Raw genomic sequence first — 23,938 nt, 5'->3', positions numbered from 1 at the left:
GGGAAACTGGAAAACGAAACGATGGGTTGGGGATTCAACGGAAGCTGTTGTGGGGAAGGGATGAGATGGGGTTTGGGTTTTGGTTCGATTTCTGTTTCAACAAAGTTGAGATTTTTTTTTTATTTTTGGCGGAATCCTCGCAATGGAAAGGGGAGCCGGTGGGGGTGGGGTTGTGAAACGAGATTGGGATTTTGGCAGCGGTGGGATGGGAAGGGTTTGGTTGTTGGATGAAGGCAGAAGTGGTGTCTTGGCTGATGTGGTAGGGATGGATGATGGATCTACTTTGCTCTAATACCAGATATGTGGGACAGAATAGGAGGGGGGAATTTGAGAAGAAATTAGAGGGGGGGGAGAAGAAGTCGTGAGAAGAAGAAGGGAGGAGGTGTGCCCACGCACAAAGGAGGGGGGGTGTGCACACGTACAAACTCACTTTGTTTTCAATTCATTCTTGCATCCTCAATAATGATGGGGAATTATATCATATATAAAGAGAAATAAAAAGCACCCAAAGAAAGACTCCTAATTACTTACTAAAACTAGGCTAACTAAAATAGAAACCCAATAAAACTCAAATTGGAAATTTCCCTATATGTCTAATAACTACCTTAAAATAAAAGATTACATAATAATTTCCCAAATAAAATACACTTCCTAAAATCCTACTAGATTCAAACACTCAAACTGGACCCGGTTCAACTGGGTTTGGGTCGGTCCAATGTGATACACTAGTTGGGTTGGCCCGGTTCAAGATTTTCCCGCATTAAAATGCTTGACTTGGAGAAGAACCTATACTTACCTTAGGTGGACCAATGATCAGCAGATCAGGTGTCACACCCGTAGCTAAATAATTGACACTATCAGCGAGCCATGGTTCACTAGAGACCACCAAAAGTTGTTCATCAGGGAAGCTCTCGTTGACTGGAGAATCAACAGTCAAAGAAAGAGCCAGGATAAATGGTTTGCAACTAGATTTTCAGTGCCTTTCTTATCCCATATCTCGAGATCAAACTACTGAAGCAACAAGACCTATCGAATGAGATGGGCCTTTGCATCTTTCTTCTGCACGAGATATCTAATAGCTACATGGTTCATGTAAATGATGACATGAGAACCAATCAAGTAGGATCGAAATTTCTCTACAGTGAATACAATAGCTAAAAATTCTTTCTCGGTAGTGATGTAGTTAAGCTGTGCATCGTTAAGAGTCCTACTAGCATAATAAATGACAGCGGACAGCTTGTTAGTCCTTTGCCTAAGACAGCCCCTAGAGCGCAATCGGATGCATCACACATCAACTCAAAGGACTCAGTCCACACAGGTGGCTGGATAATGGGTGCAGTAGTCAACTCGTTTTTCAAATGCTCGACACTCTCGAGGTAGTCTTTGGAAAACTCAAAGGGTTGATCCTTAGCCAGTAAAGTTGTCAGAGGTTTAGCAACCTTGCTAAAATCTTTGATGAAATGCCGATAAAAACCCGCATGCCCCAGAAAGTAATGACTGTCCTTGATAGATCTGGGGGATGGAAGATCTACAATAAAATTTACCTTAGCTTTGTCAACTCTAATCCCGTCCTTGGAAATCACATGTCCAAGAACAATGCCCTCTTTCACCATGAAATGGTATTTCTCCCAATTGAGGACCAAGTTCTTTTGTCTACATCTCTCCAAAATGAGTCGAAGATGATGAAGACACTCAGAGTAGGTGGATCCATAAATGGAAAATTCGTCCATAAAGACTTCTAAGGAATTTTTCCACCATACCTGAAAAGATGCTCATCATGCATCGTTGGAAAGTGGCAGGGGCATTGCATAGCCCAAAGGGCATGCGCTGGTAAGTAAATGTTCCAAACGGGCACGTGAATGTAGTTTTATGTTGATCCTCAGGGGCCATGGGGATTTGGTTGTAACCAAAGTATCCATTTAAAAAGCAATAATACTCATGGCCGGCTAGACGCTCTATCATCTGATCCATAAAAGGCAGGGAGAAGTGGTCCTTCCAAGTGGTCGCATTTAGCTTACGGTAGTCAATGCAAACTCTCCATCCCGTTTGAATACGAGTTGGAATCAATTCGTTGTTAGCGGATTGAACTACAACTATACCAGATTTCTTTGGCACAACCTGGACTGGACTTACCCATTGGCTGTCAGCGATGGGATAAATGATTCCATTATCCATGCACTTTAGGATTTCTTTTTGGATGGCTTCCTTCATGGGGCATCGCTGGAAGGTTTGTGACCATCAATGAGATTTATATGATGTTGCACAATTGAAGGGCTAATCCCCTTGATGTCAGCAACCGATTGCTTCCTTGTTCTCTTTTAACAAACTAATCAACTCTTCCTCTTGATTCGAGGTTAAATCAGATGCAATTATGACTGGGAGAGTTTGATCCTCACCTAGGAAAGCATATTTCAGGTTAGCAGCATGGTACAAGATTTCTCGATATATCAGCAATATATCAAAATATTTCGGATATTTTGAGCCTACCGAGATGAAATGGTAGCTTGAAATGAAAAAGTATCAAAACTCGATGATATTTCATGAGATTTTGACGATATTTCGTGAGTCCATGAAATATCGTCGAAATACTATTTTTTGACTTAAAGTGTCAAGTGACACTTGTTTTAAATGCCATATTTTGCAAGTTTCAGTTGAAATATCGACCGAGACCTACTGAAAGCTTAAAGTTCTTCATTTTTTGCTTTTCTTCCTCTCTTCCAAGCATCATCCAAGCCTTGTTGAAGCTCATTTTTTACGGATTGTCGCCGGAAACACGTCGGAGCCTCATCTAAGCACATCTTATAAGGGTTTTTCACTGGAGAGCCAGTCCGATTCACTGGAGAAACACAATTTGATCATTCCACACAGGATACGGACCATGGTGCACATGACCCCGCACCCCCACCTTCACAAGACCCTATAAAATCATTCTCCAGGAAGCGTAGGGGTTGACAGACATAGGCTGCTGATTATATGGATATTGATGACTTATCTAGCTCTGTTGGCAGTTTGAGTATGGGTGATAAGGAGGGAGGATCGACTGGACATTGGCGTGCCCCATTTTTTAACCCACATACCACTCCATCACAACCTCATGGTGGATATGGATATGGATATGGATATGGGCAGTTTAGTGGGATAGGGGACTATGACTCCCAGTCCCAGTCCCAGTCCCAGGGACATATTGGATCGTCTTTTGTGGATGACATCTTTGCATACCCTAGCTACCAACCTCACCAGCTATACATGCTGCCATTGCCAGTGCCAGCGCCGAGTCCGCCAATATCATATCATACTGGATCATCTTCTTCCCGGGCTGGACTGATTGGTAACCTTGTCCCTAACCCATATCCTAGGATAGGTTACCTTCAGTATGTTGATGACTCCATTTACATGGCCATTGTGGATGACTACACTCGTTTCTTCTCCCAAACTATACCGTGGTCCACATATGTCCTTCAAACAAAGAGCAAAGGACATCAACTCCAGCGGAGCATGAGTGGGGTCGATCCAGGAAGGCATAGCAATTATTACTAGGATTAGTTTTAGACTTTTATACTTGTATGCCAGTTGTGACTTGTGAGTCTTGTGAGTCTTGCACTCTTGTAAGTTGTAAGTTGTGATTTGTGAACTTGTGACTTGGTGTATTGAGTTGTTGACTATTGAGTCTTTGACTATTATGGAGTTTATGAGTTACGATTTATGACTTATGTCTTATGAGTTTTCATTAGTTTGTTTAAATTTCTTTTATGTTTTTTACTGCCTAGTCAATGGCTATTTAACTATCTATACATTAGGGTCGGCAATCGTATACTGTCAACCAAGGGTACAAACCCAAAACACCACTTTGAGTTCTTTTTTTTTTGCAATATGAAGGTTTAAATTTATTTATTTAGCTTAAATAAGGGTGTCCATGAAGTATCAACCCTTGATATGGCCAAAAACCTACCGAGATGGACTGCCAAAATATGGTAGAAAAAATGCAGTATTTCGGCAAAATTTTGGGATATTTCGGATATCTCGGTAGGCCCGAGATACCGATATATTGTGAAATCTTATACTATGGTTGGCAGGCAGCTCCTTTAACTCAAGCTTAGGGGGCTCAATAATAGAAGGTTTGGGCATTGAGGTAGATAGAAGTCCAATGGGCTCCACAAGTGGTTGGAGACTCCATACCTCAGACATAATTCCCTCATCAAAATCGCCCAACTTGTCTAAACACTCTTGAAATCCAAAATCAAAATCAATCTCAAAGTCTGTCTGAATGCATTCTGGGATTTCTTGGAGCATATGTACTTCCTCCTCATGTAGGTTTGGTTGTTTACCCAACCTAAAGACATTAAAGTCCACAGAGGTGCTGCCAAAGGAAAGTTTCATGATACCGTTCCCGCAATTGATAATGGCATTACTAGTGGCAAGAAATGGTCTACCAAGAATGATTGGGATCTGGTCCCGAATGTTAGCAACTGGTTGGGTGTCTAAAATGATGAAATCTACAGGGAATAAAAATTCCCCGACTTTAAGTAAGACATCCTCAACCAGGCCAATTGGAGTCTTGACTGATCTGTCCGGTAGCTGAAGCTTGACATTAATTTGTTTCAGCTCGCCTAAGCCTAACTGCTGGTAGACAGAGAAAGGCAAGAGATTAACACTCGCTCCAAGATCAAGAAGAGCATGGTCAATCTTCATGTTACCAATTACACAAAATATGGTTGGGCACCCCGGGTCCTTATATCTAGCTACTATCTGGTGAGACAGAATGGAGCTAACATTTGCAACCAAGAAGACTTTCTTGGGCACATTGGTTGTTCGCTTTTGAGTGTATAAGTCTTTTAGGACTTCAGCATAAGCGGGGACCTAAGAGATTGCATCCAACAAAAGAATGTTGACCTGCACATTCTTGAAGACATTTAGGATTTTGTCTATAGAAGTAGTTTTCTTGTTATTCACCAATCTCTTTGGGAATGGAGTAGTAGGCATATAGACTCGCTCAGGGTGCTCATCAGTAATGGTTTCAGGTTCCTCAGATGAACCTGGCAGAGGAGATGGAGTACTAACCTTAACAGAAGGGTCCTTGGGATTCTCAGGTGATATAGGAACAACATCCCGTGTGTACTCACAGCTACTCCTTAATGTATAGATAGCATTACAGTGATTGGAGAGCTCTCCATGTTGTGAATTCTCTTGAACGAAATTCAGTGAATTAGGTGGTCCTTGCTGAGTCAAATTCAAGTTCCTGGGATTCGGATCAGGTTGACTTGGCATCTTCCCTTTTTCCTATTCATGTAAAGCCATAGCTAGTTGGTAGATTTGTTTCTCCATATTATGTTGGCTTGTCATGAAGGTACTCATGAGAAGTTCCATACTTTTCTCTAAAGAACTGATCCTAGCCGACTTACTTTTGGAAACCCAGGGGGTTGCAAATTTGGAATTGGGGGTGGTGGCCTAACAAAGTTAGAAGGGGGATTGGGCCTTTGGGGAACAAACTGACCTTGATTTTGGAAATTGGAGGGTCCGGCTTGATTATTCCCTTGGTTCCAGGAAAAGTTTGGATGATTCTTCCATCCAGGATTGTAAGTGTTACTATATGGATTGTTCGGGTATATGACACTTACATTCTCATTGCCATTGGTCACCCCAGAAAGATTGGGGCATTCCTCCATAACATGAGTAGGAGGATGGCAGTAATTGCACATAGGGACACTCTGGTTTATCTGATGTGCTGGAGCTGGTCCCTTGACAACTATGGCTTCTAGTATTTTAAGGAGACTATCTAATTGGGCTTCTTTCACCACAAAACTATCAGCAAAGAATCCTTTGGCAGTTATGGCTCTTTCACTCTCCTGAGTTGACTCCCACTCCTGAGTCTTTTCGGCCAGGTTGACCAAAAAGGTCCAAGCTTCATTGTCGTCCGTAAAAGATGTGAACCCTGTTGGACACATAGATTCCAACATTTGCTTGGTGTGGTAATCAATGCCCTCATAGATGATCTGGCACAAATGCCATTGGTCAAACCCATGGTGAGGGCACTCTTGGAGAAGATCTGTGAATCTTTCCATGAGCTTGGAAAAGGATTCATTGGGATTTTGCCTAAACTGTAGGATGTTATTCCTAATTTTGTTGGTCTTATGCATTGGGAAGAATTTCTTAAAAAATTCAACGGTGAATTCTTCCCATGTGGTGATAGAATTAGTGGGCAACCCATACAACCATTTCTTCGCTCCATCTTTGAGCGAGAAGGTGGTGAATCTCAGTTTCACAGCATCATCCATAAGTTGCTGCATCTTGATGAGAGCTCACACTTCCTCAAATTCCTTAAGGAAGAAGTAGGCATCCTCAGAAGGTAGTCCATGGAAATGGGGTAACATGGTGATGAACTGAGATTTGAGTTCAAAGTTATTCCCTGTGGCGTCTGGCAAACGTATGCATGAAGGTTGTGCCGCCCAGGCAGGATAAAACCTATCTCTAAGAGTCTTAGCCATGATTGGTAATTCTATTCGCTCTAAACGGTTTTTAGAGTTACGAGTCCAACCAACCATGCATAGTCCACAATACCAAACAAAAATAAAACAAACAAGATTGCAGCAATATTCGAAGCAATAACAAAATTAAAAGAAACAAGATGACAGCAATATCAATTCTTTCTTTTTCCTCTAAATTCGATGTGAATTGCTGGATTCATTTTGAATTGGAATCAATGCAAAACCTCCTGACGATCAATGGCTTGTAGATCGGTCATACCTAGAACCACCTTAGGAAACAATGCCGTTACTGCCGTAGCTATTGGTCATTATTCCCTTTGGTGATTAGGTTGCCAGCATCCCTCATCACCACATTAAGATCAGGATTGGACTGTTGATTGTACTTCCCTAACAAAAAGAATTGGAGGTGCAAAGAAAGAAGTTCACAATCCACAAATCTAGATGAGATAAGATAACTAGCTCCAAGTGAATCAAGATCTAACATTAAAAAAAAAAAAACAAAAAATAAAATAAAATAAGCAACTAAACTAACAATACAAAGAAGTTCACTTTTTTTTCTTAGTTTTTTTTTTTTTTCAAAATTAATAAAAGTAAATGAAAAACACTTCGAATCAATTGAAAGTGAAAACTAAACAAACGCCGTCCTCCCCGGCATCGGCGCCAAAAACTTGTTTGATAAGAAAAATAATCGCAAGCGCACAGTATCAGCTGTAGCTACGGGTCAAACTCAGGGAGGTTGGGTTGCTTAAATCTTTACTCTCAATTTAGGCAAAGTGTACTCAACAAGCAATTTATATGTCTAAACTTAAACTAAGAAAAATACTAAGATCAACTATCAAATTAAGAAATTAGGCTAAACTAGGGCAAACATAATTAACACAAAAAGTAAGAGAATGAGATGGGTAGATTCAAATTGAGATGGGCTTTTGGGGATGGAATCCACCACAAGGTTAGGGTAAGTCAATGATCAACATATCAAAGCATTGCATATATATCATGGTCTAGGTCTATAGGAGATGCGGCGAAAAGGGCTAACATATCCTATGAGTAGTACACATTCAATACACAATTAGATCTTAAAAATCATGAATATGAATGGTGTCACAATGACTACGACGGCAATATTGCATAAAGTCCATTAGGATGACATGCAGAATGCGGCGGTCAACAAGTGTAAGCCCGAACAATGAACATGTCCATTAATACACAAGCATGCAAATCATCAACTCATCCTTCCCTCATGGCTTCATCCTACCCCAAGAGTTGAGGGTTTAGTTGGCCATGGGAAAATCGATGGAGGGAGAGGGGGTTGATGAAGAGAACATTAAAACTAAACTATAAAAATAAAATCCAAGGATTAAAGAACTTAGCTTGTGCAGAACTTGAACTAGAACCATTAAAGAAGAATTTTCAGCCTTAAACTTGAATCAACACTTTGAATTACACTAATGCAAGAAGGGGATGGGGATTAAAAATCTTAAATTACATTAGATCTAGGAATGAAAAAGACAAAATTACATCAAAGTTCTAAGCTTAGACAAAGAAACTAGAAAGGAAAAAATAAGAGAAAGAATGCTAAAACAAAAGACTAAAGAGAGAATGAATGCCTCCCAAGGGGAGAAGATCCTCCTATTTATAACCACAACCCCCAATCCCTCTTGCCAAATTCAGCTAGCCAAGGGAGAGATTCCCTTAGTCAATAGTTGATTTTTTTTATTTTTTTATTTTAAAGAATAAAGGGAGAGAAAGATTGAGGTTTTGTTCCAAAAATAGAGAGAGAGAGGTGGAGATTGGATCCACAATTCTCCAAACATAGAAGATCTCAATAAAATCACCAAGATAATCTTTCCAAGCTTCCAAGATGTGAGTAGCTTGATTTAACTTGGGCTCTACTCCACAACTGAAAATGCTAGATGCCACCAACAATGCACTTGGACAAAAATAGCCCTTGAAATTTTTGAATTTGCTTGCTTGGGTCTTCATGGCCCAATGGTCCAGCCCATATATGAAATTGATTCTTGGGCCTATGGACATGGGCTTCTTTAAAACTTGATTCCTTGCATTTCAGCTCCACAAAGGCTTCCTAGCATAATTTGGGCTTCTCTTTCAAGCATGGACCTAAAACCTGAAAACACATAAAAACACCTCGAGTAGTTCTGTTTAAGCATGAAAATATAAGAATATAAAGGCTTAAATTCACATATAAATATGTTCATCAGTCATTATGTCGGTACGTTAATGAGCATTTGCTTATAAAGGTCCCAAAGTCAAGGGTAAATGAGTCATTTCCTCCTTTAATTAGAAAGCTAACCCCACTCCCCCTCTTCATGCTTGCAAGTGAGATAGTTATCTTTTCAACATTGCTGCATCTCTTTTCGGAAGACGTTTAAGTCTTTCCGCCCTTTGTTCCGCTCTCAAGTCTCTGAACTTATGAAGTCTCGTTTCTGTAGTGGACCAATTTGTTGACATACCACCGAGCCATTTTTTATTAACATAATGACACCGAGCCCTTATTGCGGCCGATGCTACTAAATCAGCTGCTTTTTTTTTTGTACCAGCTATTAAGAATTATTTTCTCTTCTTCTTCTTCCCCGACGATTAGGAACCTCGATTTCTTGGAGATGTGGAGGCCATTCTTCCAGCCCTATCACCTGATCATCGTCCAAGACAGAGATCCCCCGGAACGATCCGAGTCCCATCGACTATGAGCTCTACAACCGGAACGACATCAATCGGCAAGAGTGGGATTCCTGGTTTCGTTTCTCTTCTTCTTGTTTTGGTTTCTAACGATCGAGGCCAAGAACCACAAAAGGGATTCCATTCCAAAATTCCCAAAGTTGGAAAGCTTCAATCGCGATGCAGCTGAATCCTGACTGCCATTGCTAGTTGGAATCTGTTGTGCTTGGCTCGGATGACGACGATGTGTAGTTACAGTAAATTTATTTTAATATGAATTTCTGTTTCTTTTCTCGGGAAAATCTAGAAATCTGAATCATAGATTTGGATTAGAAAAATGGTGGCATATGGGCTCCAGCTGGAATCAACGTGGCTGATGAAAGCTGGGCTCCATATTGCAATTTAGTCCACTTACAGGTGTAACAGATTAGTATTGTTACCTTATAAGATATTGTGTTGGTTGTAGACTAAAAATTAAGTTAAATACTTTAATGCATTGACAAGGAAAGAACTAAAGTGAACAGAGGTGGTGCTACTTTGTTGTGTCCACAGATCCTAGGGCAGAATAGAACCAGAGGAGGGTTCGATTTTTCAACCCAAAAAATGGAAAGGGTCTTTGGGTTGAAGAGAAAATTGGAGAGGAAGAAGAAGGGAGGGAGAGGGTTCGATGACTGTGGTTGTAGAGGGAGAGTAAGGCTCGGCTGGGTTTTAATTCAAGAAGAAAAGAAAAAGAAAAATAATAAGAAGAAGAAATCAGGTGAAGAAAATGACAAGTATAAAGATGGTTTCAATTGGGGAAGAAGATGGGTAAAGAGATGCCTTCATCACCCACCATTTAAACTACATACGGGCTTTGGGTTTGGGCTCTTTCTTAAAAATTTGTTATAAAAATCATTTGCACCAAACCTATTTTTCATTCTACAATCAATTATGTTTAGTAGTTACCAAACACTTTTTACTTTTTCATAAAAAATGGTTTTCAGTAATGATTTTTCTAAGTAGGAAAAAAACAAAATGAAAAGTGATACCAAAGAGGCCCTAAATTGGGTTTGAATCATTTTATGAAAATACTGAAAACAAGAAAAAACTTTGTTTTTGGTGTGCATCAGGTAAACCCAAGTGATTCTAGAATAACAATCTATGAAAGTGACAAACCATCGATGACCAGAAAGAGAAACTTTACGACTAGGACCCCACACATCAGTATGAACCAATTGAAATAGGGTAGAACATCTTTTATTAGAAATAGGATAATTTGAACGTATTTGTTTAGCCAAGTCACAAGCCTCACAAAAAAATTCTTCTTTATTACAATTTTTAACTAATGCTGAAAATAAATGGGATAAAGTTCCTGGGGGGGATTGTTGGGGAATTCTAGCCTCACCTCCATAAATGTTTTGATGATAACAAACATATAGACAAGGTTGTGTGTGTGGTCTTGTGTGTGTCTCTATAACAACAGGAAAATAAGATGAGGAACTTGAAGACACAAAGTAAGAGAAGGTAATAAAGAGAAGTTCAAGAACTAACCATTGAAGATCAAGACCATGAAGGCATGACAAAGCTTGACAAGCGTAGAAGACAACAAAAGAGCTTTTGAAGGTTGAAGAATGACATGTGAAGTAAGGAAGACAAAGATGCTCGTGTGCACTCTTAGAACACTCATTGCATACTTGTATTTGCATGTGCATAACTTAAATTAATAAGCACTTACATCACTTAGAGACTTTAGGAGGTTATAAATGAACCCCTCTATGACCCTTAAATATGACCGAATTGGTTGGGAAAAGACCCGAACCAGTCCCCTCAGTCAAACAGTCAAAATCAAGTCTTGACTGTGATCCGGTCTGAGCATCCGGTCGATCGGATCTCAGTACATGCATAGATCGGATTGGGCAGAAGCTTCATGGGTACGTTCCCATAGATGATCCGGTCAACCGGATCAAGCGGGACGATGATCCGGTCGATCGGACATCGATCGGATGCCCTGTTTGCCTCCAACGGCTAGTTTTGTTAATGGTTATATTCTCCAACGGCTAGGATCCGGTTGACCGGTCAATCTTTAGGTCGACCGGATTGGTGAAAAATAGATCTGTTAGAGCACATTTTGCACATGTTCTTTAGGCCATTAATGAGCCTATAAAAAGAGAACTTGTCAGTCCTTTTCACCCATCCATTACAGTCCAAAATCCTACTTTTGAGAAAGGTGAAAAGTGATAATTGCTCTCATAATTGAAGTCTTGTCCGCATTGATCAAGAGTTGACATCAAAGCTTTAAAGGACCTTCCCAAGCTCATTGAAGGAATTAATTCTAAAAGAAGGTCTTCATTGTGCAAGCATACATTCTCATCATTTGACACTTGCAAGGAGTACACATCACACTCCTGTAAGTACCGTGGTCCTCGGGGCGAGGGTTCCTCAGCCTTATGGGCGACATGGGTTTGATATATAGATATGGATGGATAATAGATAATATTGTCAATGTATAATATCGATAAATGGGGGATTAGGATCATGCACTTAAATATGCTAATATAATGTGAAGTCGCCACCTAGGGTTAGGGCCTAGGACCCATTAAGTGTAGCCCTATCCGTTGTGAACGGAATCGGGCTACATGACTCCATATGGTCTGACCAAAGGATCGGGTAAGGGGTCAAGTTACGAGTGTGAGAAGGTGTTAGGCACCCACCTCGCCCGATCGAAGCCGGTCTCTCTATATTAGATGCTACATAAAGACGAATGTTCTCTCTCTTTTATTACGGGGATGGGGAATATTATGAACTACATTCAGATGCTATGAATTGAACTAAAACATAATAAACTATATTACATATATCAGAAATACGGACTAAAATGATATAATACGAAAGGCCTACATTGAATCAACAAGAATGCAGTAGTTATACCTGTATGGTTGTATTTCCCTAGCTCAGGGGAGATAGACGAAAGGACTAACGCCGATTCTTTTTGGGCAGAGTAACGGTTCTTTCAAATGATTTGGAGAGGAGAAAATAGACAAAATAACGTCTTAAATAAAGGGGTTTTGATGGTTATTCGTGCACTGACGGGATAACAATGCCTAGGAGCAGAAGTGCGCTATGCTCGAAGGGATAATCGAAGGATCTATTCACGACCAAGAAAATTTCACTCACTCACACTCTCATAAGAGAAAAGAGAGAAAAGAGGGTAAAAAATGAACAAAGAGGGTGGAAATCACTTGGGGAGGGTCTCTCTACCCAAAATTTCTTGTAAAATGAGGGAGGGGGACCCTCCTATTTATAAGGAGGGATCCCCTCTCTCTCTTGGCCAGATAAGTCCTCCACGGCGCCGTGTGTGACGTCAGCAAGCTGATGTCACACCCTATCATGGCACCGTGGCAATCTGGTACACATCCCCATGATGCCGTGGGAAGGGGTCTACGGCACCGTGGAATCCTTCCCACGGTGCCGTGGAAGGAGTCCACGGCACCGTGGGGGCGCAATGCCATTTTTCTTATTTTTGGGCCTAAAATGGGTCATTTTGTGCTCAACATGGTTCTTGGTCTTATGGGTCAGGTATCTTGGGTCTAGAAAGAGGGAGAGTGCGTCCTCCATTGTCCATGTCCTGTTGTCATCATCGCCAATTAGGGGGTGACAAAAATCAGTGTCTATAGTTTGTCCCTCTTTGGCCGAAGCCTGTGCCAACAGCCGAAGGGTAAAGACAAAAGACCGACTGATTTTGTCACCAAGAGCATGTACTGCTGACGCTTTGCTCATAGGCGATAGAGTTGCTAAAAACAGACGGTTAATCATGATGAAATCTTTCGATAATCCTCAAAAGAAAAACTCAGAAAAACCAAATCTCTAACTTGTGAGCATTGCTCAATCAAATTTTGAGGGTGATAAGGCACCGCTCGACCGAAGATCTAGATAAGGCACCACTCGGCCCAAAGACCAAATTTGAGGGTGATAAGGCACCGCTCGATCAAAGATCTAAATAAGGCACCACTCGGCCCATAGATCAAGATAAGGTACCACTCGGCCCGAAGATCTAGATGAGGCACCACTCGGCCCATAGATCAAGATAAGGCACCACTTGGCCAAAAGATCAAGTTTGAGGGTGATAAGGCACCGCTTGACCCAAAGATCTGGATAAGGCACCACTCGGCCAAAAGATCAAGTATGAGGGGCTCCACTGAGGATAGAATTTTGAGGGTGATAAGGCACCACTCGGCCCAAAGATCAAATTTGAGGGTGATAAGGCACCGCTCGACCGAAGATCTAGATAAGGCACCACTCAACCAGAGTTGCCAAACAGGCGGTTAACCACGATGAAAGCTTTTGATAAATCAATTGATCTTGATTGGGAGCAAGAGGACTCGACTGATCTTAATTGAGAGGACTCGATTGATCTTGGTTGGGAGCAAGAGGACTCGATTGATCTTGATTGGGAGCAAGAGGACTCGATTGATCATAGTTAGGAGTAAGAGGACTCGATTGATCTTGGTTGGGAGCAAGAGGACTCGATTGATCTTGATTGGGAGCAAGAGGACTCGCTTGATCTTGATTGGGAGCAAGAGGACTCGATTGATCTTGAAAGCAAGAGGACTTGATTGATTGATCTTGAAAGAATTCATTTGATCTTGAAAGCAAGAGGACTTGATTGATCTTGGTTGGGAGCAAGAGGACTCGACTGATCTTGGTGCTAACATCTTGAACAAGAGTTACTATGATTCATGATAGATGATTGGAGTTTATGTATGAGGAATTTTCCTCAACATTTAGGGGTTTTCCCTTTTTCAGGGTCTTTCTTGAAAATATTTTTCTTTTAGGTTTTTTTTTTTTTTCTTTGTTCTACAGGGTAAGACCCTCTTGATGCCGAAGAAGTATTGTGGTGCAGAGAAGGTGTTCGCATGGTATAGACATCATTCTGTCGATGATGGCACGTGGAAAGCCATTCTTCAGTCAATCTAAGACAATGGTATGACGTACTTATAGTCGATCTGGCTGACCTGTGAAACGACACACTCCAGTCGTTCCGAGGGAAAGATATGGTTTCAGTGAGGGATGGGTCTCATCTGAAATGCTTATTGGGGAATGAGCCATTCACGAGTTTTGACAATGGTTGGACGACAAAATTATGTGCAAGTGCAGAAGTGGTCAAGAGATCACGACAATCAGACCATTCATGAGTTTGGTAGTTGTAAGATAAAATAATGATTTGGATGATAAATTGTCCATGGGTTTAGACTAAAAAGGATCGATTTATACATGAGTACAATGGAGCCCGAAAGATTCATGGGATGATCGAACTACACGCGAGTGTAGAGATGATCAGAAAGTTCAATGATGAATTTGTACATGAGTACAAGGAGGATCAGATAATGGATCAATCTTGTACATGCGTACAATGATGATCAAATGATGGATCAATCTGTACATGAGTACAATGAGGATCAAATGATGGATCAATCTGTACATGAGTACAATAGGGACTGAAGATTCACGGGATGATCGATCTACACACGAGTATAGTGAAGATAAAAAAATGTTAATGATTAACTTATACACGAGTATAAGGAAAATCAGATAATGGATCAATCTTGTACATGAGTACAAGGAAGATCAGGATTGATGAGCACATTTATGTGTGAAATCTTAGGACATAAAGCATACATTTTACCACATTGGACAGAGTTACTCGGTGCTTTCTTGTGCTTTTCAGGTTTTAGGTGAATTCTTGAGAAAATAGAAGAGATGATGCTAAAGAAATGTTTTTAAGCTGTTTAAAGGTGTTAATGGCTTGGATGTGTAGCCCATCGAGTCAGCTTCGTAACGGTTCAAACGGCACTTGATTCCGAGTTGAAACGAAGAAGTTACGGCCATTTCCGTAACGAAGCGCGAAAATGGTCTGTAGGGGTTTATTTACAATTATTGACAGTCGGCCGGAGAAAAAGTGAAGCGAAAGTTCGGATTCTAGAGGCCTTAACGCAATAACCAGAAGTTATATTTCCTGTACTCGAAAGATTCCATTTGGAGGGCTCTGGACAGTCCAACTTCAACTTGAGATATCTTGGGCTTCCGAACTCCAAATTGGACGAAATTTGGGTCTATTTTGGGTGATTTTTCGTAAGGAACACAATGGTGAGGCCTATATAAGCACCCCATGCTCCACGTTTTCTGAAGGACAGAATGGGTATTTTATTTATTCTTGAAGGAATCCTAGTCATCACCCTCCTCCAACTTCTCAAGGGCACTTCTGAAATTCTACTTGGGATAGACTTATTTTGAAAGACATTCTCACCTATGGAAAGTTGAAAAATCAAAGATGCTTTGATTTTATTGCTTGGAGAAGATATCTACAAAGAAAAGGAATCACTTGTTAGAATTGGAAGTTTATTTTTCTAGAAATAGAAGGTCTATGTAAACAATCTTCTCTTCTTCTTCTTTCTATTTTTTTCTTTTTTCTTAGGATTCAAGACATTGTAAAAGAGGAAGGAGAAGAGAATATTCTCTTTTCTTAGGGAATATTTCTCCTACACTTCCCTCTTCTCCCTTCTCTTCTCTTCCCCCTATAAATACCCCTTGCCCTTTGGGTTGTAAGAAGTTAGTTAGTTTTTTAATTCAGTTTTTAGTTAGTTTCTAGTTCAATTTTAATTCAGTTTTTAGTGTAATTTTTAGTTCATTCACTTAGTGAAACTTCTTCTCTTCTTCTCCTTCTAATTTGTGATTTTTGGCTTTTCTAAGTTCTAGTTTGCTTTTATAATTTTTAGTTTGATTTTTGGCTTTTCTAAGTTCTAGTTTGCTTTTATAATTTTTAGTTAATGCTTATAATAGGTTTAGTTTATGCTTTAATTTCAATTTAAGTCTTCAATTGGGTTGTAATTTCTTAATTATAGTTTTAGTTTAAAGCTTCCTAGTCTAAGTTCCTATGTTGATGACAAGACATGGAGATTTAGAAGAGGAAGCCATGGTGAGTTTATTCAAGTATTCAAGCACATCATGGTATCTCATTCTCTGAACCCTTAATCTCATTCTCCCTTTCCTATATCTCTCTCTATCTTCTTCTTCTTCTCCCTCTATTTCTTTTATTTTTTTTATATGGTTGTGGTATGTGGATGCATTTTTATTCCCTTATTTCTTTTTATGTGATTATGAAGTGTGGCTGCGTTTTTATTATTCCTTTCAATTCGCTTTAGTTTGATAGGTTAGATGCTCATGCGTTAGGACGTCAATTTAATCCCTTAATTTTGTTAGATGCTTATGAGTTAGGATGCATTAATTTTAATTAGTTTAATTAGTTTAATTTAACACTTTAATTTGGTCCACTTTGCATTACTTTTAAGTTAATTAAATAGAGTGGCGTATATCTCCTCGTGTTCGACCCGTAGCTACGATTGACCCGTACGCTTGCGGTAATATTTTAACTCAAACAAGTTTTTGGCGCCGTTGTCGGGGAGATTATTGTCCATTTTATTTATCTGATTTTTAAGTAGTTCGAAGTGTTTTAGTTTATTATTTTCTCTTCTTTTTTTTTTGACAAAAAAAAAAAAAAAAAATCAGTTTTTGAAAACCTCTTCTTGTTTCTCTTCTGTTTCAAATAGTGTGCGCCCAATCTAAAGTCCTTCATATGCTTCAACCCTCCATCTTTTGGTGTCCCTCATAGGATTAAGTTACCTATGACGCTACATCTTGACTTGGTTGGGTGGATTGACATGTGACTTATCTTTGGAGGTGACCACTCTTGATAACAGGAAAGCGACATAGTGAGAGTGTTGGAAACATAAACGTATAGTAGACCTCCATTCTACATCAGAATCCATATTGGAGTCGCACGTAGGTGGCTATAGAAGACTATACGGGTTCCTTTGCTGTCAACCTATATGGCATCCTTACAGCTTTTGAACCATTGTTTCGATTTTTGAAGGATAGAGATGCACTATCTACCTTGGGGTCCCTCTTGTTTCTAGTTTTTTTTTTATTTTTTTTTTAAGTGTTTTATTTTTCTTTAATGTTTCTAAAGGAGACCTCATATCTATTTAGGTGGCTAAGGTGTGGACTTGTGATTCAAGTAATCGTCTTATTAGAAGACCACCTTCTCTACCACCTTTGACCATGGGTGACCAACAACCCAAGACTCTTAAGGATAGGTTTTACCCCACCAGGGCTGCACAACCCTCATGCATTAGTTTGCCTGTTGTTACAGGGAATAACTATGAACTCAAGACCAACTTCATCAGCATGCTACCCCATTTCCATGGGATGGCTAATGAGGATGCATATCTCTTCCTTAGGGAATTTGAGGAGGTCTGTGTTCTAATTAAGGTCCAGAATTTGACTGATGATGCAGTTAGGCTTAGGTTTATACCCTTTGCCCTGAAAGACCAGGCCAAGAAGTGGCTCTATGGACTGCCAACAAACTCCATTAATACATGGGATGAGTTCACCATTGTCTTTTTGAGAAAATTCTTCCCTCTTCACAAGACCAATAAGCTTAAAAGTGACATCCTCCAGTTCAAGCAGAAACCACATGAGTCCTTTTCTAAATTCATGGAAAGATTCAAGGACCTCCTCTTAGAATGCCCTCACCATGGTTTTGACTTGTGGCAGCTATGCCAAATTATTTATGAGGGTATTGATTATCAGACCAAGCAACTTGTAGAGTCTATGTGTCCAGCAGGCTTTACTTCTTTTTCTGAGGAGAATGATGCATGAACATTCTTGATCAACTTGGCTGATAAGACTAGGGAATGGGAATCTTTCCAAGAGGCTAAAAGGACCACTAAGGGGTATCTCATTGAGGGTATGCCAGCCAAGGAGGCCAAACTTGATAGCCTCATAAAACGGTTGGAGTCCATAGTTCTTAAAGAGTCTATACCAGTTAATCCGGTCAACCAGGTCAACCATGTGTCGGTATGCAGTTGGTGCCAAACCCCTGGACACCTTTCTGAGGAATGCCCCAACACCTTGGTGGGCAATTCCAGCACTGAGAATGTAAGTGCTCTCTACCAAAATAACCCATATAGCAATACTTACAATCCAGGATGGAGAAATCACCCCAATTTCTCATGGAATCAAGGGAACCAAGCAGGCCCATCCAACTTTAACCATCAAGGCTAGGTTGGTGCCCAAAGGACCAACTATGCACCACAAAGCCAAGGAATGTCTCCTAACCCCTTTCCCCCTCGTCCTCATCCAGGACCTTCTATTAATTCTGCTAGGCCTCCTCTCCTTGCACCTTATCAGCAACCCCCAGGGTTTACCAATATAGGAGAGGCAACAAGACTGAATGAGATGGACAACAAGACAGCTCTTCTCATGACAAGCCACAATAACATGGAAAAACAACTCACCCACTTGTCACTATCCTGCATGAGAGGGAAACAGGGAAGTTACCTAGCCACTGAGCCAAATCTTAGGCATCGGTTCATATTCAAGAAGGTACCCAAGCTCCTCCAACCAATGTTGCACAAGGCCAACGGCACCAAGGGCCCTCTAGACAGTAAATGTTGTTTATGCTTTAAGGAGTGGCGTGAGTATCAACAGGCTAGTGCACCTCGCTTTATCATCTCATACTCCCGTTGACTCTCCCCTTCGAAGAGGCCATTGAAGTGCCTATAGTTTCGGTTCGTCTGATGAACCTAAAGATATACCGATGATTTGGTTGAGGAAACCAAAGAGGATTCTGTTGAGGAAGTTAAAAAGACCAACCCTGAAAGAATTTATACCCCACCTGCCCGTTTCCCAAATAGGTTGGTTAGCAAGAAGTCTCCTTCTATGGAGAAGATATTGGATGTGTTCAAACAGGTTCAGGTGAATATCCCCTTGTTGGATGCTATTGCCCAGATCCCCGCTTATGCTAAAGTCCTCAAAGACTTATGCACCCAAAAGCGGACCACCAATGTGCCCAAAAAGGCATTCTTGGCTGCTAACATTAGTTATCTAATCTCACAGCCAGTAGCAGCCAAGCATAAGGATCCGGGAAGCCCCACCATCTCTTGCACTATAGGCCATACTACTATTGATTATGCCTTATTGGACCTTGGTGCAAGTGTGAACCTCTTACCCTTTCATGTCTACCAACAACTGGGATTGGGAGAACTGAAATCGACCAAAATTACTCTTCAACTTGCAGATCGATCGGTTAAAGTTCCTAAGGGAATGATTGAGGATGTCCTGTTGAAGGTTGGAGAATTTATTTTTCATGTAGATTTTATTGTTTTAGATACCCAACCCACTGCCAACTTCAAGGACCAAATCCCAATCATATTGGGTAGACCATTCCTAGCTACCAGTAATGCTTTAATCAATTGCAGGAATGGTCTCATGAAATTATCTTTGGCAATACTTCTGTTGACTTCAATGTGTTTAGGTTGGACAAGCAGCCTGAAATGGATGAAGAGGTGCATATGCTTCAAGGATTTCCCGATGATATTGATACGTTCTTTGAGATTGATTTTGATTCGGGATTTCAAGAATGTATGCAAGAATTGGAGGGTGTTGATGATATTCCCTTATCTAAGGTCTGGAGCATCCAACCACCTTTGGAGCCCCTTGGACCCCTATCCACTTCCATTCCTAAATCCTCTATTATTGAGCCCCCCACATTAGAGTTGAAGGCATTGTCCTCCAACCTCAAGTATGTCTTCTTAGGACATGATCATACTCTTCCTGTTATTATTGCTTCTGATTTGACTTCTATTCAGGAAGAAGAGTTGATTAAGCTTCTAAAGGACAATAAGGAAGTCATAGGTTGGACCATGTCTGACATCAAAGGTATTAGCCCCTCCATTGTTCAACATCATATACATTTGATGGAGAGTTCCACACCTTCTAGGGAACCCCAAAGGAGGGCTAATCCTGTGATGAAAGAGGCAATCAAGAAAGAGATCCTAAAATGCTTGGATCATGGCATCATTTATCCTATTTCTGATAGCCAATGGGTGAGTCATGTGCAGGTTGTGCCTAAGAAAGGAGGAGTCACTGTAGTTGAGAATGCTAATAATGAGTTGATTCCAACCCGTATCCAAACAGGATGGAGAGTGTGCATTGACTATAGGAAATTGAATGCGGCAACTTGGAAGGACCACTTCCCCTTACCTTTTATTGATCAGATGTTAGAGAGACTAGCTGGCCATGAATATTATTATTTTCTTGATGGTTATGCAGGCTATAACCAAATTCCTATTGCTCTAGAGGACCAACACAAGACCACTTTCACATGCCCTTATGGAACCTTTGCTTACTGGCGTATGCCTTTTTGGGCTTTGCAATGCCCCTGCTACATTCCAAAGGTGCATGATGAGTATCTTTTCTGATATGGTAGAGCACTTCCTAGAGGTGTTTATGGATGATTTTTCTATTCACGGCTCTACTTTTTCTAATTGCTTGCATCATCTCTCTTTGGTTCTTAAAAGATGCATAGAAAAGAACTTGGTCCTGAATTGGGAGAAGTGCCACTTCATGGTAAAGCAAGGTATAGTTCTTGGTCACATTGTGTCCAAAGAAGGGATCAAGGTTGATAGATCTAAGGTGGACCTTATAGCCAATTTACTACCACCCAAGAGTGTGAAGGACATTCGATCTTTTCTTGGCCATGCAGGTTTTTATAGAAGATTCATCAAGGACTTTAGCCAGATAGCTAGACCTCTCACCTCTCTTTTGGCAAAGGACTGCCCATTTGATTTCTCTTCTGAGTGTCATGATAGTTTTGAGCAATTGAAAAGAGCGTTGACTTCAGCCCCCATTATTCAAGCTCCAATTTGGACAGTTTCATTTGAACTTATGTGTGATGCCTCTGATTTTGCTATAGGGGCTGTTCTTGGGCAAAGAATCAATAAATTGCCCCATGTGATTTATTATGCAAGTAGGACTCTTAATGATGCACACTTAATTATACCACCACCGAGAAAGAATTTTTAGTCGTTGTGTTTGCTTTAGAGAAGTTTAGGCCCTACTTGGTTGGATCACATGTGATTGTTTATACTGACCATGCAGCTATCAAATATCTTGTGCAGAAGAAAGATGCCTAGGCTCGCCTCATTAGGTGGGTCCTTTTATTACAAGAATTTGATCTTGAAATTAGGGATAAGAAAGGGTGTGAAAATTTGGTTGCAGACCATCTATCTCGGCTATCTAATTCCTTGACTGTTGATTCTCCAATCAACGAGAATTTTCCTGATGAGTATCTGATGGCAGTGTCTAGTGAACCTTGGTTTGCTGACATTGTTAATTATCTGGTTACGGGTGTGACATATGCACATTGGTCCACCCAAGATAAGAATCGTTTCTTTTCACAAGTTAAGTATTTCTTTTGGGATGATCCTTATCTTTTTAAGACCTGCCCGGATCAAGTAATCCGGAGATGTGTCCCTGATCCTGAGCAACAATCTGTCTTATCTTTTTGCCATGATCAGGCTTGTGGAGGCCATTTTGGGCCTAATAAGACTGCGGCCAAAGTTTTACACTGTGGATTTTATTGGCCTAGTCTGTTTAAAGACGCTTTTACTTATTGCAGGGCATGTTCTTCATGCCAATCCTTAGGGCGTCTTACTAAGAGAAATATGATGCCCCTCAACCCAATTCTTGTGGTTGAGGTGTTTGATGTATGGGGTATTGATTTCATGGGGCCTTTCCCTAACTCTTTTGGTAATCTGTACATATTACTTGCTGTGGACTATGTGTCCAAATGGATTGAGGCAGTTGCTTGTAAGACCAATGACCACAAGGTGGTTGTGACATTTCTGAAGGAGAACATCTTCTCCCGTTTTGGTACTCCCCGGGCTCTCATTAGTGATCGGGGTAAGCATTTTTGTAATCGGCCTTTTGAGGCCCTCATGAAAAAGTATGGTGTCGTCCATAAGTTGGCCACATCCTACCATCCCGGACAGTGGCCAGGTTGAGGTTTCAAATAGGCGGATCAAGCAAATTCTTGAGAAAACCATCAACCCGAACCGCAAGGATTGGTCTAACCGATTGGTAGATGCGTTGTGGGCCCATAGGACAGCCTTCAAGACCGATCTTGGTCAATCTCCGACTGCCTGGTGTATGGAAAGGCATGTCACTTACCTGTAGAGATTGAGCACAAGGCCTTTTGGGCTATCAAGAAGCTTAACTTTGACCTCACGCCGCAGTGCCCATAGGAAACTCCAACTATCCGAGTTGGAAGAGCTTAGGAATGAGGCATATGAGAATGCCCGAATTTACAAGGAAAAAACCAAGGCTTTCCATGATAGGCACATTTTGAGAAAATCTTTTGAGGTAGGCCAGAATGTTTTGTTGTACAATTCTCGTTTGCATATCTTTCCAGGTAAGCTGCGTTCTAGATGGGATGGGCCCTATATTGTTCAAAAAGTTTATCCTCATGGGGCTGTTGAAGTCCTCAATCCAAGTACAGGAGCTACTTTCAAGGTCAATGGCCAAAGATTGAAGCCGTACATAGAGATGCCTACTCCAGTTGACGAAGAGGTCATGAATCTCCATGAGCCTCTTTACCTTGACCCCTGATATCCTGGTATGTATCCCCTCCCTTGTCCTTATTCTTTCTTTTCTGCATGCATTGAGGACACTGCATGAATTAAGTGTGGGGGGGTGTGTTGGACTTTAATTGTGAATTTTATGAATTTTGAATTTTGTGAATTTTGATTGTGGCGATAGTTTTTAGGTATGTGCATAAGTCTCTTCGATTTGCAAAGCGAGAGTGAGAGGGAATTAGGTGCCCTCCTAGCCTGCGAAATAATAAAAAAATCCCTTTTCAAGGATGGTAGTTGGTTTGTATCTGGTGATGGGGATTGAGTTTGAAAATATGAGTGCTACTCCATGTGATGGTTAGATTCCTCTATGTGTTTATGGACCCCTTTGATCTTTTGGCTAGTAGTTGAGACCAATTTGTTTGTGGCAAGGCAAGGCATGAAAGTGGAAGTGAATGAAAAAAAAAGAAAAAGAAAAAAAACAAGGAACAGAAAAGAAAGTGGAATTCCTTAGGACTAGACAGGGCACTGTGCCTCATGAAGCAGGGTGACTTGATCGAAATTCCTTGGAAGGAAACTCAAAAAAAAAAAAAAACTCTTGCATCAATGTCTCAATGTCTTATGGATATATGCAAAAAGCGAAGCTATCAAGTATTTGGGTGTCTGGTGTATGCTCCACCATGTCATTCAGAGAACAGTAGTGGAGTAGAAATAGAGTTTGTGGTTGAGAAAGAAAAAAACTTTTGCCTTAAAGCCTGGAAAAAAAAAAAGTATGGTCAACAATACTCAATGCCTAAGTCTTTGGTTCCATCGATGCTATGGGGGGTTTACTTGAAGGTGAGTAGTGTTCAGAAAATATGAGGAGATCCCTTGAACTTGATGCATACTTGTTACTTGAATTGATGTGGGGTGATAAAATTCAAGTGTGGGGGAACCTTTGGCTCCTTGATCTTTAGTTGAACACTTTTTGGGATTATGTGCACTGTCCTACTTATGCCATGATTAAAATTTACAGCATTCATTTACAATTGAATTTTGGGAGTATATTCACTGCAAACACCCACGAGACACAACTCGTCCACTAGGGGTAACCTAGGGGTTTAAAGGCTTGTTGCACATGCTAAGTGCAACCGTGATTCCTACGAAAGTGAGTTAGGATTTTCTATATTCTATGTTAGTTTTTGTTTTTGCTTTACTTGAGGACAAGTAACGTTCAAGTGTGGGGGAATCTGATGAGCACATTTATGTGTGAAATCTTAGGACATAAAGCATACATTTTACCACATTGGACAGAGTTACTCGGTGCTTTCTTGTGCTTTTCAAGTTTTAGGT

General features: G+C 40.6%; 1 non-coding gene and 1 pseudogene across 1 annotated transcript; one reads left to right on the top strand and one right to left on the bottom strand.

Moving 5' to 3' along the window:
* Nucleotides 1–17,627: 17,627 nt before the first annotated feature.
* On the bottom strand, nt 17,628–17,734 carry LOC122666390. The gene has a single exon (XR_006333582.1). It is a non-coding gene; the product is annotated as a small nucleolar RNA R71 (small nucleolar RNA).
* Nucleotides 17,735–18,926: 1,192 nt separating this feature from the next.
* LOC122665448 lies at nt 18,927–22,279 on the top strand (annotated as a pseudogene).
* Nucleotides 22,280–23,938: the final 1,659 nt, after the last annotated feature.

The sequence above is a fragment of the Telopea speciosissima genome, chromosome 6, assembly GCF_018873765.1.
Source record: "Telopea speciosissima isolate NSW1024214 ecotype Mountain lineage chromosome 6, Tspe_v1, whole genome shotgun sequence".
In the NCBI taxonomy this organism is placed as follows: Eukaryota; Viridiplantae; Streptophyta; class Magnoliopsida; order Proteales; family Proteaceae; genus Telopea; species Telopea speciosissima.
Note: the sequence above shows the minus strand (reverse complement) of the source record. Positions and strands in the feature narration are given on the sequence as shown.